Here is an 18318-nt window from a genome sequence, read left to right on the forward strand (position 1 = left end):
AATCTCGCGTACAGACCTATGACACAAGTAACAATCACTTGACCACGTTCGAAGTGCGTGAGTTCTGCGGAGTTCCCTATTCTGCTCTCTCACGATGTCTAATGACTACTGAGGTCGCTGATATGCAGTACCTGGCAGTAGGTGGCAGTATAATGCACCTAAGATGAAAAACTAATGTTTTTGGAGGTGTCCGGATACGTTTGATCACACAGTGTACCAAATATAGTTGTTTGGGCAGTAAAATAACTGATGGTGCCCGAAGTACAGAAATAAAGTGAAGACTAGCAAAAGTGGAGATTTCTGAGACAGGGGAATTCGTTAACATCTACTATAAACTGAAGACTTTTTTGAAGGCATTTGTCTTGAGTATAGCCTTGAACGGAAATGATAAACAGTTTAGACAAGGAGAGAACATAGGACCTTGAAATGAAGATTGCTGAAGACTGGATGAGGAGATCGCGTAACTATTGAGAGGTATTGAACAGAACTAAGGAGAAAAGAAATATGTAGCACAACTTGACTAAAAGAAGGGATTGCTTGATGGGACACGTTTTGAGATCATCAGTTTAGTATTGGAGGGATAAGCAGTTGAGACAATAAGATGTGAGAAGCTGTTGAAATGTGGCGCTGTAAAGAATTCTAAAGTGCCGGAAGTGTGTTGGGTGCAAGTAATGACACGTCTGAATTGTATGTGATTTTAGCCCACGTCAGACACAAGAGGGTGGAAAACAGAACGGCTCACAAGGGGCAAAAGCGTTGGTACTGCCATTTAGAATAACGGCACTCGACCAGCGCTCGCTGTCACCGAGCGAAATAGCAACCAACAGAACATCGTTATTAGACAGTTCAGTGGTAACCGACCCGGCCGAAATTACTGTTCGAACAACAAGAAGCGGGAGGTACGTACGAACGAGGATTGTCCTCGCTATTAAGACAGGAGAAATTCGTTTAATAAAATGAACAGAAACCAATCACGGTTAGGAAAGAAACAGAGAAAAGCAGTTTAGTGTATCAAAAGAGCGACATTTCTTTCACCAAACATAGGGAAAATACGATCGGAGGCAGAAGAATCGCCGAAACATCAGTTATTAAAACTACCATACATAGATAGGACAAACGGATAGCTATAAACTCTCCAGTATTACCAAATGATAAGGGACTGAATCAAATCAGGAAAAAGGAATTTGTGGCATAATTTGTCTAAAAGAAGTTGCTATGATACGTGCTGAGGCATTTAAGTTACACTCGTCTGGTATGAGACGTTCCAGGGAGGGGGGGGGGGGGGGGGGGGGAGGTGTCCACGGGGGGCCTAACCGCACGATAACCCTGGGTTTGGTGTGGGGCGGCGGTGGGGTGGGTGGACTGCTGTGGCCTGTTGTGGGGTTCCAAGTTTAATACATACATACTAGAGCTTCCTCCAGGAACATTCATTTACATTCTTGGATTTTATAGTTTACAACCGACTAGTGTCTCACTATATAGTAGTTATATACAGATACTGCGTTTTCCTTTTCAATTTAGAAAGCCCGTTACTAGTTTTATAATAAATATGTACACCACAGTTTGGTTGAACAGGTGGATGACACAAGGGAGAAATAAACCAGGGCTGCAGCTTGTCAGCCACATTACACACGTTTACAGGAAGGCCTCTTTTGAGGAAAATTCACAATCCCATTGTCAGTCTACCAATAGAAAACATCAAAATGTCAGTGCAAGCCGATTACGTTACTATAAGTGTAGTTTTAGGGCAACACGAGTATCTATGTAGGGTGTGCAATGGTCATTGAACAATAAGAATGGAGGGCAAACCTGAATAAACATAGATCAGGTTTAATGCACATAGAAAGGGAAGCAGACAATGAAAAATTCCAGAGGTAAAAAGGTTCCCTCTTACCATCTCCAAGTGGAGAATACACGGGAGGATGTTACCACCACTGGTGCCCTGCGGGCGGAACGTGGAACGTTAGGTGCCTCAATCGAGGACAAAGTACAAAAAATGTAAAAAGAGAAATAGACTGAAGTTATATGTTTGGGCGAAGAAGAAAGTGCGGTGGAAGGAAGAACAAGGCTTCTGCGCAGACGAGTACATAGTTATCAGCTGACAGCGGAGTATATGCAATAATAAATAAGAAAACAGGAATGCGCGTAAGCTACTATGAACACCATGGTGAACACATTATCATAGCCAAGTGCGATACAGAGCCAATCTGAAAAAAAAAATGCAGTGTGGTCGGCAGATAAGAAGAATAATGTGAAAGAAAGGAAGGTTGTTAGGAGTTTCAAATGGAGCATTGCGCAATGATTGACTGAAACACGGGGAAGGAGGTCAACAGAAGATGAGTCATAGCCTTCAGAGATGAAGAAGAGGAGGTACCATGAGATCAAGGCAAAAAGACAAGATACTACAAAAACATTTGGGTAACGCGCTAGATATTAAATTTATGCCGTAAGAGTAGAAAACACAATAGTGCAGTAAATGTTGCCAGCAAACGGGGATACAGTTGTCTAAAACAAATTGTTGCCCTCGTCAGTCCGGACACTGGTTTGTAGCAGTTCTCCAAGCTACTCTATCCTGTGGAACCCTCTTCTCCTCTGAATAACTGAAGCACCCTACATCAATCTGAACCTATTTTCTTTATTCAAGTCTTGGTCTTCCACTAAAATTTTTACCTTCTATACTTCCTTCCATTAAAGACTAATTTTTCCTTGATGCCAGCACGTATCATAGCAACTTGGGTGGTAGAATAATTATGGAGTACGCTCACATGGAGAAAGTGCTTGAGCAGCAATCGCCGACGTAGTGTAACTGAAGCAGAATATGGGGAACCAGGCCGCATTCGCCGAGGTAGGTGGGAAACCACCTCAAAAACCAATCACAGGCTGGCAGCCACACCGGTCCTCGGCGCTAATCCGAATTCGTGCCGGAGACCAGTACGCGATCCCGCTCGGGAAGCAGCGCGTTAGGCTGCGCGGCTAGCCTGGTAAGCAAGCTGTAGTTGTTATGCCTCTTCTGTGAACTCTTAATATGGATGGCATAGCTATTTCGATATTTGCCTAGTACAGCTGGGGTCAGGTATCGTAAGCATTTGTTCAGACTTCCAGTATACATTTTGAAATCGTGATTTAAGCCCCTTACTGGCTGAGACTATGTTTCTATCATCCTGGGTTTCTTTCGGTATCCAAATTGATGGGTCATCTGTAAATTAATGTGGCAATTTGAGCCCGTTCAACAATTCGTTACATATTTCGGTGAATTTGGTGCTCATCTTGACCTAAATCCTTCGTAAAATTGGTCTTGGAGGTCCTGTAGGCCTGGGCATCTCGTCTTCAGTTGTTTTTTCTACAAATTTTGTATATTTTGAGGTAATTTATTTGTTCATGCGTAATCTTCCCAATATGTGTATGTTTTGCCCACTGTGCCTCTTAAACGAAACACTGGAAATGTTTGAAGAAAATTAATTGCAGCGTCTGTTGCCCTCATTTCATATCCTTCTTTCTGACGTGCAGTGATTAGTGCAATTTGTATTTATATTCCTGTGTCTGAGATGGATTATGAGATAATTGTTCCACATCGTTCTACAATTGTCTGATCACCAGGAAGCAGTAAGTTGTGTGCATACCTCGCTCGGATAATGTTTTAGAAGATTAATGATTACTGGGTTCTTAAATGATGTCCATCGCACAATAATACCGTAAGATCATTGGTAATTTACCATGCGTTAATACCAAAGATGTAAAAATCGAACTGTCGATGATATTTTAGGAAAGGGATGATGTTGAAACGCGACAGACTGTTTCTCCTCTTTCTGCAGACGGTTTGTCGCGTTGGCTGAAAAGTGACACATGACAGCTGCTTGATGACATTCACTCTGGAATGTTGTCAATTCGGGAATCCTGGACGTAAATGCGGTTTAGGAACCTGGCTGACTGACCCGTGACGCACGTGAGTTCTCTTTAATGTTGGTCGCTTTCTTTTCAAATGTCTCTAAAATGTTTGTTGTCGGTTATTTGCGTACGACAAGGTTATTAAAACTTGGGGTTTTATCACACTGGTTTGTTATACAGTTGCAATTTCCAAACGAGATCCACTGTTCACAACGTTATTTATCGGGTGAAAATTTTCCTACGCGTTCAGACGTGTGTAGTTGAAATGGCTGTAATTTGATTTCTCTCGGATGTAATATCCTGGTTCGTGTGAAACACGTAAAGTACTCTCTTTAACGAGTGAACCTGAGACACTGGGAATAACGTGTAGTGCCGCGACAGCGCGGCGTTGGGACCGCGCTGGCTGCTGCCGCCACGCGGAATGGCGCTGCTCAGACGCTGCTAGAGTACTCACTGATCTCCGTCTCTTATTGTCCCTTTCAATACTCATCGGTAAGACGAATATCGCAATATCGCTCTATCGACGGGGACGTATAATCACATTCTAAAAATCGTATTATTTGAAACCGACGCATACCGTTGGCTGTGCGCGTCATATGAAAGACGTGATGAGCCGATACGAAATTGCAAATATCTGCAGAAGCACCAGAGAAAATGCGCCTGATGACTCATAGGAAAGGCATCCCGTATACAAGAGATTTTTTTTAGTTCTTTTAGTTTAACTAGTGCTGTACTACGATAAAAAATTGATTGTCATTATGTGTGAGTTTATAGCTATCCGTTTGTCCAATCTATGTATGGTAGTTTTAATAACTGATCTTTCGTCATAGCCGTTGCTTCCGTATTTTCTCTACGTTTGGGGAAAGACATGTCGCCCTTTTGATACACTAAGCTGATTTTTTCTGTTTCTTTCCTAACCGTGATTACTTTCTGTTCATTTTATTAAACGAAGTTCTCCTGTCTTAATAGCGAGGACAATCCCCGTTCGTACGTACCTCCCGCTTCTTGTTGTTCGAGCAGTAATTTTGGCAGGGTCGGTTACCACTGAACTGTCTAATAACGATGTTCTGTTGGTTGCTATTTCGCTCGGTGACAGCGAGCACTGGTCGAGTGTTGTTGCTCTAAATGGCAGTAACAACGCTTTTGCCCCTTGTGAGCCGTTCTGTTTTCCACCCTCTTGTGTCTGACGTGGGCTAAAACCACTTACAATTTAGACGTGTCAGCACTTGCACCCAACACACCTCCGGCACTCAACAGCTGTGTTCTCTGCCGTCTATAGTAGTACTTCCTGTGTTAGGTATAAGATAAACATTCGTATGCGTCCCTCTATCATTTGCGAGGATCAGATCAACACGTGAGCAGAGAGTGGCAAAAGCGGACGTTTTCGTGCACAGTGGCTTCTCTGTCTGCAGGGAAAACGCAACAGACCCACTGTGCGGTAATTATTGTACAGTTCATCTTCGACCCAGGCAAAAAGCTCTGAAATATACTGGGCCATTTGTTTAATTTAGTTGTTTCATATACACACATCAAAAAAAGTTTCGCATCGCCCCGGTTCACAGAAGTCCTGAAGACAGATGTTGACTGTGGATATTGCATCACAGACAAGTCCCTTTGACTGTTCAGAGATGTTAATAAACCCGCCCAAAGATGTAAGCAATAACGCGTGGGGAGCGCCTATTAGACGATCAGTTCGAGTTATTCAACCAGGAACCATGCCTAGACGGTTAATATCGCGGTCCGATCACGTCCGCATTGTTACATTGTGCCAGGAAGGGCTCTCAACAAGGGCGTCTCGGAGTGAACCAAAGCGATGTTGCTCGGACATGGAGGAGATACAGAGAGAGACAGGAACTGTCGATGACATGCCTCGCTCAGGCCGCCCAAGGACTACTACTGCAGTGGATGTTCACTACCTACGGGTTATGGCACGGAGGAACCCTGAGAGCAATGCACCATGTTGAATACTGATTTTGGTGCAGCCACAGAATGTGGTGTTACGACTAAAACTGTACGCAATAGGCTGCATGATGCGCAACTTCACTCTCGACGTCCATGGCGAGGTCCATCTTTGCAATCATGACACCATGCAGCGCGGTACACATGAGCCCAACAACATGCAGAAGGGACCGCTCAGGATTGGCATCACGTTCTCTTCACTGAGGTTCGCATATGCCTTCAACCAATCGTAGGAGACGTGTTTGGAGGCAACCCGGTAAGGCTGAACGGCTCAGACACACTGTCCAGCGAGTGCAGCAAGATGGAGGTTCCCTGATGTTTTGGGGTGGCATTATGTGGGGCAGACGTACGACGCTGGTGGTCATCGAAGGCGCCGTAAAGGGCTGTACGATATGTAAATCCCATCCTACGACCGATAGTGCAATCACATCGGCAGCACACTGGCGAGGCATTCGTCTTCACGGACGACATGTCGCACCCCCACCGTGCACACCTTGTGAATGGCTTACTTCAGGATAACGACATCGCTCGAATAGTGTGGCCAGCATGTCCTCCAGACATGAACCATATCCAACACCTCTCAGTTGGTAGAGCACTTGCCCGCGAAAGGCAAAGGTCCCGAGTTCGAGTCTCGGTTGGGCACACAGTTTTAATCTGCCAGGAAGTTTCATATCAGCTCACACTCCGCTGCAGAGTGAAAATCTCATTCTGGAAACATCCCCCAGGCTGTGGCTAAGCCATCTCTCCGCAATATCCTTTCTTTCAGGAGTGCTAGTTCTGCAAGGTTCGCAGGAGAGCTTCTGTGAAGTTTGGAAGGTAGGAGACGGATACTGGCAGAAGTAAAGCTGTGAGTACCGGGCATGAGTCGTGCTTCGGTAGCTCAGTTGGTAGAGCACTTTCCCGCGAAAGGCAAAGGTCACGAGTTCGAGTCTCGGTCGGGCACACAGTTTTAATCTGCCAGGAAGTTTCATATCAGCGCACACTCCGCTGCAGAGTGAAAATCTCATTCTGGACCCCTTGGATAGTTTGAAAAGGGCTGTTTATGGACGACGTGACCCACCAACCACTCTGAGGGATCAATGCCGAATCGCCATTGAGGAGTGGGAAAATCTGGACCAACAGTGCCTTGATGAACTTGTGGATAGTATGCCACGACGAATACAGTCATCATCAACGCAAGAGGACGTGCTACTGGGTATTAGAGGTACCGGTGTGTGCAGAAATCTGTGTACACCTCTGAAGGTCTCGCTGTATGGTGGTACAACATGCGATGTGTGGTTTTCATGAGCAATAAAAGAAATGATGTTTATGTTACCTCTGTTCCAATTTTCTGTGCAGGTTCTGGAACTCTCAGAAACGAGGTGATGCAATACTTTTTTATGTGTGTGTCATAAGATTGTGGTTCTCAAGTAGCTGATTTCCTTCGTGTAATCTCTTCCAAGCGTTATAAATATGACCATTGTCGGTTTTCTTTCAGTCTGGCTCCCGCAAATCTATAAAATTACTGACACGACAAGAGTCGTTACACAGTTGGCAGCTAGCGTGGGCCTGACCACACCGTCTTTGAACATTCTCCGGCAACCAGATTTGTAGTGAATTTTCAGACTTTCCGATAGCCCGACAACATTATTACAAGCCACCGTCTGTTTTCGTTTAAAAGTGTGGTAACTATATAGTGTTGACGGCGTGCAGCCACGGTGGAGACAACTTCACCGGAATGATTCAGATGCCGGCAGTTCCGCTCTATATTCAGGCAATCGCAGGATCACTGTGTTCGTCCTGTCTTGTCTCGCGCCGTTCTGTGGCCTCCACAACACCCTGTAGGGCTGAAAGGCAAGCTTGTCGCTAGCCGATGCTGGCACGACCCTTCACTACCCCAGCAAATATAGAGGGTGGTTATGATTAAACTTTCGCTACTTGAGCGAGTGTAGACGGAAACTTATTTACCGTATTGGCACCCACCTTTATGCGACTGTTCAGATTGTGTGCTGCAGAATTTTTGTTCTTATTAATATTAGTCTCATGACTTAGTATTAGACTCGGTGACGTACGGTCGAAATACAAGCGTGAGTATGCATAACGGTTGCGGACAGTCAACATGCTTCCGTACGAGTTGAGCAGGGTTTTACCTGCAAATTTGTTATATTAAACAACAGCAGTACTGCTGCAACTCATCGCGCATATCGGCACTTTAGAGGAGTATTGAGAGTCCTCTTTCTGCACAAGGACTGAAGATCATGTTTCGAAAGTTCCAATTGACAGGCGATTTAGGAGTTGCTCTTGGGAGAGAGCACTGGACAATTGAGCCGCAAATTTTGCAGAAGTTGCCGTTGTCACGCATGACAATGCTGGACACAGTATGCAATCTTCAAGCAGTACGCGACCATTGTCACGGTGGCATAATGTTCCGTGGTCTACCACTGTTTCTAGCAGGCGTAGAGCAATCTCTAGTGCAGTTCCAGGCTGTCGTGGGTGCAGATAGTCCTCACATTGTGGAACGTTTGTAACCTGGAACCTAAATGTGGTATGCAATTAACAAATATTACCCTCTCTTGCAGAAATTAAAACGTGCTTCTTTCAATGGTTTATTCGTTATTTCTCTTCAGCACGTCCTTACAAATGTTTCCACAAGATTCATGGGAGCCCTCTCAATTACCGAATGATTATAAGCACCCTGTATTTTAGGAACCCGAACTAAAAAGAGATTTCCCAGTCAAGCACTAACCGTCTCCCAGTGTACTGCTGGTCTGGTAGTAGCTGCATCTTCGGAACCGCCTTCTCTGTCCAAAGTGTCGCAGTGCAACGGGCGCGGGCGCCGGGTGGCTCGTCCCAGCGAGCGCTGGAACGGCGGCGGGTCGCCCGGAGCCGCTGGAGCCGCCGCCGGCGCTGGAGGGTGTTTGCCAAACAGGTGTGGCCGCGCCGGTCCGTCCATCACGTCACATCGCGTCGCGTCGCATCGCATCGGCCAGGGATCGGGTGTCGGCTGTCGGGCGTCAGCGCATCGACCCGTCCACCGAGCACCACGGTCGGCCATCTCTGTGTCTGAGTGGCCGCCTGCTGGACAAGTGGTAAATCGCGAGCCAGGAAACCGATAGGTCGGGGGTTACATACCTGTCGGATCAGTGATTTTTTTCCGTTTACGCCAGCCATTGCCTCTCAGTGACATGAATACATGCGAGAAACTACACACGATTGAGATTCCGTGTCAAAGTGTAGGTCCCTTTCCCTGTTAGGATTAATGGGGTACATTAATGGCCCACAAGTCGCAAAGTGCAGTTGAAAGAACTCGCATACAGGCGACACAAAATCACTGTTGAGGGTATCCCAGCCAATCAGGTCACACGACTTTACTTCACTTATCACTAAAGTGTCAGATATGTTACGTTCTGCCGATTCCGCCTTCTGTAGCAAGAGATAATGCGCAAGAGAAGCCCATCGACGGAATGTTGACTATAAGGCTGTACGACGAGTGCAAGATCCAGTTCCAGCACAGTACAACTCTCGAATTATGGTCGATAGCAAAGAGCGCTTTCGAATATAACTTTGATTTTGGATTGGATATCTCTTATTTTCAAGTCTTTTGTTATGTATATTTCTCCTTTGATAATTTACTATAGAAAGGATTATATGCCAGGAGAAAAAAATAGGAATCGTTTTATTATTATTGTTTTAATATTTATTCTTTCGATAGGTTTTTCAGTTATCAGTCCAGGTGATTGGTTGCAGAAACTTGACTGACTCACCTCCCTCCTCAACCCAAGGTACCCCTTTGGTACCAGGCCGAATTCGCACCCTTTTTCGATGATCTCCACCCATCAGTGAAGACCTGTAGTTCCAGATGAAGGGAATCTGTAGGCACGGATCCAGTTTCCACGCCGCTCGCTCCCTTGCAAACCTTCACAGTATGTGGGTTGGGAAGTTCGTATTGCTATTGTAATGAGTCTTGTTGACAGGCTGATGTGGAGACAGTTCTCTGTGTCACACAGAGCCTGTCCCAGTTGCCTCATAAAAAAACATAACATACGTGAGTTGCATTCTACGTTTGGGGTTTACACGAGTCGCGTCCTGAAGGTGGCAGATACATAGTTGTGATATACAACTCACCTCAGTGCGCTGCGCCTTCTTTGTAGTGCCGCCGACTAATACTACAGCACGTGTTGGAGGCGCCGCTTGCTGTCCTGCACTGGCCACTTCGCGTGTCAGGCGTTGCATTTGACGATTTCGACTTTCGAAGTTTCATTCTCTTTCCATTTCTCCGTGGAAACACATATTGCTATCACAACACTATAAGCTCTGAGCAGACGAGCGCTAAGTTTCTGTATTTCACTGCGGAACTCAGTTTATTTCCTGAAAAACTGCCTTTAGACTCCCCGAGCCCTCACTGAATAATTTAGTGCGAATGCTAGGAGGGCTTTTCTTTCCGATGCTTGTCGAATCTGAGCTCTGGTTCCAGCTCTCGTAGCACGACCGCCGACGTGATGTAAGACCTATATCTTCTTACCTTCTGCGATTATCCCTTAAGGCCTGCCTTGGTGGCCGAGCGGTTCTAGGCGCTTCAGTCCTGAACCGCGCGACTGCTACGGTCACAGGTTCGAATCCTGCTTCGGGTATGGATATGTGTGATGTCCTTAGGTTAGTTAGATTTAAGTAGTTCTAAATTCTAGGGGACTGATGACCTCAGTCCCATAGTGCTCAGAGCCATTTGAACCATTTTTTGAATTATCCCTTAAGACCTCCGAAATTACCAGAGATGTTGGAAGACCTAATAGTAGACGTGCAAACAATCTGTTGAGATACACCAGTGTTAAGTCTAACCCACCTCCCCATTTGAACGATGGACCTTGTCGTTGGTGAGGAGGCTTGCGGCCTCAGCGTTACAGATAGCAGTACTGTAGGTACAGCCACAATGGAGGGGTATCTGTTGAGAAAGCAGACAAACGTGTGTTTCCTGAAGAGGGGCAGCAGCATTTTCAGTAGTTTCAGGGGCAGCAATCTGGACGATTGACTGACCTGGTAACATCAACCAAAACCGTCTTGCTGTGCAGGTACTGCGAACGGCTGAAAACATGGGGAAACGAGAGCAGTAACTTTTCCCGAGGCTATGCAGTTCTACTGTATGGTTAAATGATAATGGTTAAAATATTCCGGAGGTAAAACAGTCCCCCATTCGGATATCTGGGCGGGGACTACTTAGGACGACGTCATTGTCATAAGAAACAAGACTGGCGTTCTGCGGATCGGACCGTGAAATGTCAAATCACTTAATTGGGCAGATAGAAAATTCAAAAAGGGAAATGGCTAGGTTAGAGTTAGACAGTGTGGTAATTAGTGAAGTTTGGTGGCAGGAGGTACAGATCAGGTGGATACAGGCTTGTTGTTGTTGTTGTCTTCAGTCCTGAGACTGGTTTGATGCAGCTCTCCATGCTACTCTATCCTGTGCAAGCTGCTTCATCTCCCAGTACCTACTGCAACCTACATCCTTCTGAATCTGCTTAGTGTACTCATCTCTCGGTCTCCCTCTACGATTTTTACCCTCCACGCTGCCCTCCAATGCTAAATTTGTGATACCTTGATGCCTCAAAACATGTCCTACCAACCGATCCCTTCTTCTAGTCAAGTTGTGCCACAAACTTCTCTTCTCCCCAATCCTATTCAATACCTCCTCATTAGTCACGTGATCTATCCACCTTATCTTCAGTATTCTTCTGTAGCACCACATTTCGAAAGCTTCTATTCTCTTCTTGTCCAAACTAGTTATCGTCCATGTTTCACTTCCATACATGGCTACACTCCAAACAAATACTTTCAAAAACGACTTCCTGATACATAAATCTATATTCGATGTTAACAAATTTCTCTTCTTCAGAAACGCTTTCCTTGCCATTGCCAGTCTACATTTTATATCCTCTCTACTTCGACCATCATCAGTTATTTTACTTCCTAAATAGCAAAACTCCTTTACTACTTTAAGTGTCTCATTTCCTAATCTAATTCCCTCAGCATCACCCGATTTAATTTGACTACATTTCATTATCCTCGTTTTGCTTTTGTTAATGTTCATCTTATATCCTCCTTTCAAGACACTGTCCATTCCGTTCAACTGCTCTTCCAAGTCCTTTGCCGTCTCTGACAGAATTACAATGTCATCGGCGAACCTCAAAGTTTTTACTTCGTCTCCATGAATTTTAATACCTACTCCAAATTTTTCTTTTGTTTCCTTTACTGCCTGCTCAATATACAGATTGAATAACATCGGGGAGAGGCTACAACCCTGTCTCACTCCTTTCCCAACCACTGCTTCCCTTTCATGCCCCTCGACTCTTATTACTGCCATCTGGTTTCTGTACAAATTATAAATAGCCTTTCGCTCCCTGTATTTTACCCCTGCCACCTTTAGAATTTGAAAAAGAGTATTCCAGTCAACATTGTCAAAAACTTTCTCTAAGTCTACAAATGCTAGAAACGTAGGTTTGCCTTTTCTTAATCTTTCTTCTAAGATAAGTCGTAAGGTCAGTATTGCCTCACGTGTTCCAACATTTCGACGGAATCCAAACTGATCCTCCCCGAGGTCTGCATCTACCAGTTTTTCCATTCGTCTGTAAAGAATTCGCGTTAGTATTTTGCAGCCGTGGCTTATTAAACTGATAGTTCGGTAATTTTCACATCTGTCAGCACCTGCTTTCTTTGGGATTGGAATTATTATATTCTTCTTGAAGTCTGAGGGTACTTCGCCTGTCTCATACATCTTGCTCACCAGCTGGTAGAGTTTTGTCATGACTGGCTCTCCCAAGGCCGTCAGTAGTTCTAATGGAATGTTGTCTACTCCCGGGGCCTTGTTTCGACTCAGGTCTTTCAGTGCTCTGTCAAACTCTTCACGCAGTATCGTATCTCCCATTTCGTCTTCATCTACATCCTCTTCTATTTCCATAATATTGTCCTCAAGTACATCGCCCTTGTATAAACCTTCTATGTACTCCTTCCACCTTTCTGCCTTCCCTTCTTTGCTTAGAACTGGGCTGCCATCTGAGCTCTTGATATTCATACACGTGGTTCTCTTCTCTCCAAAGGTCTCTTTAATTTTCCTGTAGGCAGTATCTATCTTACCCCTAGTGAGGTAAGCTTCTACATCCTTACATTTGTCCTCTAGCCATCCCTGTTTAGCCATTTTGCACTTCCTGTCGATCTCATTTTTGAGACGTTTGTATTCCTTTTTGCCTGCTTCATTTACTGCATTTTTATATTTTCTCCTTTCATCAATTAAATTCAATATTTCTTCTGTTACCCAAGGATTTCTAGCAGCCCTCGTCTTTGTACCTACTTTATCCTCTGCTGCCTTCACTACTACATCCCTCAGAGCTACCCATTCTTCTTCTACTGTATTTCTTTCCCCTATTCCTGTCAATTGTTCCCTTATGCTCTCTCTGAAACTCTGTACAACCTCTGGTTCTTTCAGTTTATCCAGGTCCCATCTCATTAATTTCCCACATTTTTGCAGTTTCTTCAGTTTTAATCTACAGGTCATAACCAATAGATTGTGGTCAGAGTCCACATCTGCCCCTGGAAATGTCTTACAACTTAAAACCTGGTTCCTAAATCTCTGTCTTACCATTATATAATCTATCTGATACCTTTTAGAATCTCCAGGGTTCTTCCACGTATACAACCTTCTTTCATGATTCTTAAACCAAGTGTTAGCTATGATTAAGTTGTGCTCTGTGCAAAATTCTACTAGGCGGCTTCCTCTTTCATTTCTTAGCCCCAATCCATATTCACCTACTATGTTTCCTTCTCTCCCTTTTCCTACACTCGAATTCCAGTCACCCATTACTATTAAATTTTCGTCTCCCTTCACTATCTGAATAATTTCTTTTATTTCATCGTACATTTCTTCAATTTCTTCATCATCTGCAGAGCTAGTTGGCATATAAACTTGTACTACTGTAGTAGGTGTGGGCTTCGTATCTATCTTGGCCACAATAATGCGTTCACTATGCTGTTTGTAGTAGCTTACCCGCATTCCTATTTTCCTATTCATTATCAAACCTACTCCTGCATTACCCCTATTTGATTTTGTGTTTATAACCCTGTAGTCACCTGACCAGAAGTCTTGTTCCTCCTGCCACCGAACTTCACTAATTCCCACTATATCTAACTTTAACCTATCCATTTCCCTTTTTAAATTTTCTAACCTACCTGCCCGATTAAGGGATCTGACATTCCACGCTCCGATCCGTAGAACGCCAGTTTTCTTTCTCCTGATAACGACATCCTCCTGAGTAGTCCCCGCCCGGAGATCCGAATGGGGGACTATTTTACCTCCGGAATATTTTACCCAAGAGGATGCCATCATCATTTAATCATACAGTAAAGCTGCATGTCCTCGGGAAAAATTACGGCTGTAGTTTCCCCTTGCTTTCAGCCGTTCGCAGTACCAGCACAGCAAGGCCGTTTTGGTTAATGTTGCAAGGCCAGATCAGTCAATCATCCAGACTGTTGCCCCTGCAACTACTGAAAAGGCTGCTGCCCCTCTTCAGGAACCACACGTTTGTCTGGCCTCTCAACAGATACCCCTCCGTTGTGGTTGCACCTACGGTACGGCCATCTGTATCGCTGAGGCACGCAAGCCTCCCCACCAACGGCAAGGTCCATGGTTCAGGCTTATAGATACAAAATCAAAGAGGTGTAATGAAGGAGTAGGTTTAGTAAGGAATAAAAAAAATAGGAACGGGGATAAGCTACTATGAACAGCATAATGAACGCATTATTGTAGCCAAGATGAAGCCCAGAGCCACTACTGCAGTACAAGTTTACAAGCGTACTGGCTTCGCAGATGAGGAGAAAATTGAGGAAATGTATGATGACATAAAAGAAATTATTCAGATGCTTAGGGGAGGCGAAAATTTAATAGCCATGAGGGACTGGAATTCGATAGCAGAAAAAGCAAGAGAAAGAAAAGCAGCAGATGAATATGGACTGGGGAAAAGGAACCCACTTGGTAGAATTTTGCACAGAGAATAGTTTAATCATAGCTAACACTTGGTTTAAGAATCACGAAAGAAGACTGTGTACGTGAAAGAGACCTGGAGACACCGGGAAGTTTCAGACTGATTTTATAAGACAGAGAGTTTGGAAGGAGATTTTAAATTGTAAGACATTTCCGGGGACACATGTGGACCCTGGCCACAATTTATTAGTTATTACTGCAGATTTAAACTGAAGAATCTGCAAAAAGGCAGAAATTTAAGGAAATGGGATCTGGATAAAGTGAAAGAACCAGAGATTGTAAAGGATTTCAGAGGGAGCATTAGGGAACGATTGACATGAACAGGGCAAAAGAATACGGTAGAACGAGAGAGACGAAATAGTGGCGGCAGCAGAGGATAAAGTAGGGAGAGTAGAAATCCTTGGATAACACAAGAGATACTGAATTTAATTGATGAAATGAGAAAACATAGAAATGCAATAAATGAAGCAGCGGAAAGGGAATACAAACGTCTGAAATATGAGATAGACAGGAAGTGGAAAATGGCTAAGGAGGAATGACTAGAGGACAGATGTAAGGATGTCTAAGCATACATCAATAGGAGTAAGATAGATACTGCTTACAGAAAATGTTAAAGAGATATTTGTAGAAAAGAGGACCAGCTGTATGAACATCAAAAGGTTAGAGGGAAAACCAGTGCAAAACAATGAAGGGAAAGCAGAAGGTGGGAGGAGTGTATAGAGGAAGATGGACTTGAGGGCAATATTATGGAGATAGAATAGTACGTAGAAGAAATTGAGAAGGGAGACACTGCGTGACGAATTTGACAAAGCACTCAAAGATCAAGGACAAGTCGAAACAAGGCCGCTGGCCGCGGTGGCCGAGCGGTTCTAGGCGCTTCAATCCGGAATCGTGCGACTGCTACGGTCTCAGGTCCGAATCCTGCCTCGGGCATGGATGTGTGTGCTCTCCTTAGGTTATTTAGATTTAAGTAGTTCTACGTTCTAGGGGATTGATGACCTCAGATGTTAAGTCCCATAGTGCTCAGAGCCATTTGAACCTTCAATGAAAGGAAAACAAGAATAATTGAATGAAGAAGAATGCAATCAGGTGATGGTGAGGGAATTAGATTATGAAACGAGACACTTAAATTAGAAATGAGTTTCTTTATTTGAGAAGTAAAATAACTGATGATCGCAGTAGAGAGGATATAAAATGTAGACTGGGAATGGCAAGAAAATAGCTTCTGAAGAAGAGAAATTTGCTAACATTGGGTATAGATTTAAGTATCAGGAAGTCGTATCTGAAAGTATTTATATGGAGTGTTGGCAAGTATGGAACTGAAAATCGGACGATAAAAAATTTAGACAAGTAGAGAATAGAAACATTTGAAATGTGGTACTATAAAAGAATACTGAAGGTTAAATGGGTAGATCACGTAATTAATGAGGAGTTATTGAATAGAGCTGGGGAGAAAAGAAATGTGTGGCACAATCTGACTAGAAGAAGGAGTCGGTTTGTAGGACACATTGTGAGGCATCAATTTAGTACTGATGGGAGGCGTGGAGGGGGGGGGGGGAGGGAGGGTAAAAATTACGGAAGAAGACCAGCAGATGAATACAGCAAGCGGGTTCAGAAAGACGTGGGTTCTCGGAGATGATGAGGCTTCCACAGGACGGAGAGTTGCATCAAACCATTCTTTGGACTGAAGACCAAAACAACAATAAATCTAAACGAACGAATGAACAAGTAGAAGCATTGACATTAGGAATATAAGTACCTATATGCTTGTTATTAAGGGACAAAGTCCTCTAGGGAATTAGGAACCTACCTGAGGCTACGGGTGATATGTGGAAGTCTCTTGCCAGACTGACACATCTCATAAGTGGATTTATTATTACTCTCTGAACTTAATTCTCGCCACTTAATAAAATAGGTGACGACTGTAATGAACATCAGTGATCGCCGGAAGAATTCTTCTGCTTTTGAATCTCATCCTGGCGGAGGTTTCAGGTGTGACTTTCTCTAGTAGCTCTGTCGAGTGTGTGACGAGGCGGCACCTAGTGGTAGGAGCGAGTCGCTGGGCGCTGGGCTTATCCTCTCCAGAGACCAGAACAAGTAAGAGAGTAGCAGCCTGACACCAGTGCTGCCACGACGGACACAGGTGAGGCGCTTTCCTCCCGTCTCTGCGTAATGCTGCGCTCTGCGTGACGCCGCTTTCACGGAGACAGCTGGTGTGCTGTGGCGACAGCCTGCACTCGCGACACAGTCGCATCGCAGTGACGGCATCCGGGCCGGACAGACTCTAAAGGAGAACTCGCCTTCCAGGAACAGAATGTAAGGCGCACCACACGGTAACAGCCTGGCCTGTAGAGCGGCCAGATCGCGAATTGGCCCACCTTTACGTACTTTGGCCAAAGTTCGACAACTCGAAAGAATAAGCGTGTATCCGACTTTGGCTAGCCATTTTGCGAATTGGCCGGAGATTCGTGGTCACACCGCGACGTGATTGCACGTACGCTGGGAAACCCCTGGCCAAATCGCACTGCGCACCGTGGCTGAGGTGACCGTGCACCGGTGTCGCTGACCGTGGTGCGTGCTGCGCACGTGGCAGGCGCTGCTCGCCGCGGGTGCTCCTGCCTCTGCCGCTTGTTCTTCTTCCTTACAAACTGGATGAATTGTGAGCACTGTTACGTTTTCTGATGTTTGTCTTTCACATGTGGTAAGGGAACGTCGTTTAGTTATGTTAGCTGCTTTTTTGATTGCCTGTACTTTTATTGATTTTATTTCCTCCCATTTGCGAAGTTTCGTGAAACGTGATGTACAGACCCCCCCGCCCCTCCAACCTCACTTGTGGTCTACCCTGACCATTTTAAATACAAAATATATTTACTAAACATACTTTAAGCTTCTCTTTCATCTATTACATTTCTTTCTGTGAAAGCAGGCAAGAGCAGCTAACTACGTTATTTTAAGGTTCATTGTAACGAGTATAGTTTAACTGACTGTTTTGACAACTACCAAATAGATTGGATTTTTGAAAATAATTTCTTCACACAAGTAAATACAAATGAGGGCGCGATGCCGCCCTCCATAGTTCGTCACTCACTCCGTCGGCATTCATGTGCTACCTCTACAGTAATCTGTACAAAACACTGTACTAACAAGCATTAGGACTTGCACGTAAACTGAAAAGCTTTTCACTTCCAAAAAATTTTTCTGGGTTTGTGACCGCATTGTCAATATATATAAAACTATCGACGTTTCAGTCCCTGTAGCAAGCGAGCTTCTTCAGGGTGTATTTTTCACTGCTGAACGAGGAGACTTTGTTTCTTATATGCCTGCAGACACGGCTGTTATCTAATTCTGACAGGCTGTTTACCATGAAGGGGATGGATGTTAGAAGTCCTCATTGGTGTTTTCTTTTTGTTTCTTTTTATTGGTGGAAACACGACGTTTAGGTGTTTGCATCACTGCTTGTAATTTGTGGA

This window comes from Schistocerca gregaria, chromosome 3, assembly GCF_023897955.1.
Source record: "Schistocerca gregaria isolate iqSchGreg1 chromosome 3, iqSchGreg1.2, whole genome shotgun sequence".
In the NCBI taxonomy this organism is placed as follows: domain Eukaryota; kingdom Metazoa; phylum Arthropoda; class Insecta; order Orthoptera; family Acrididae; genus Schistocerca; species Schistocerca gregaria.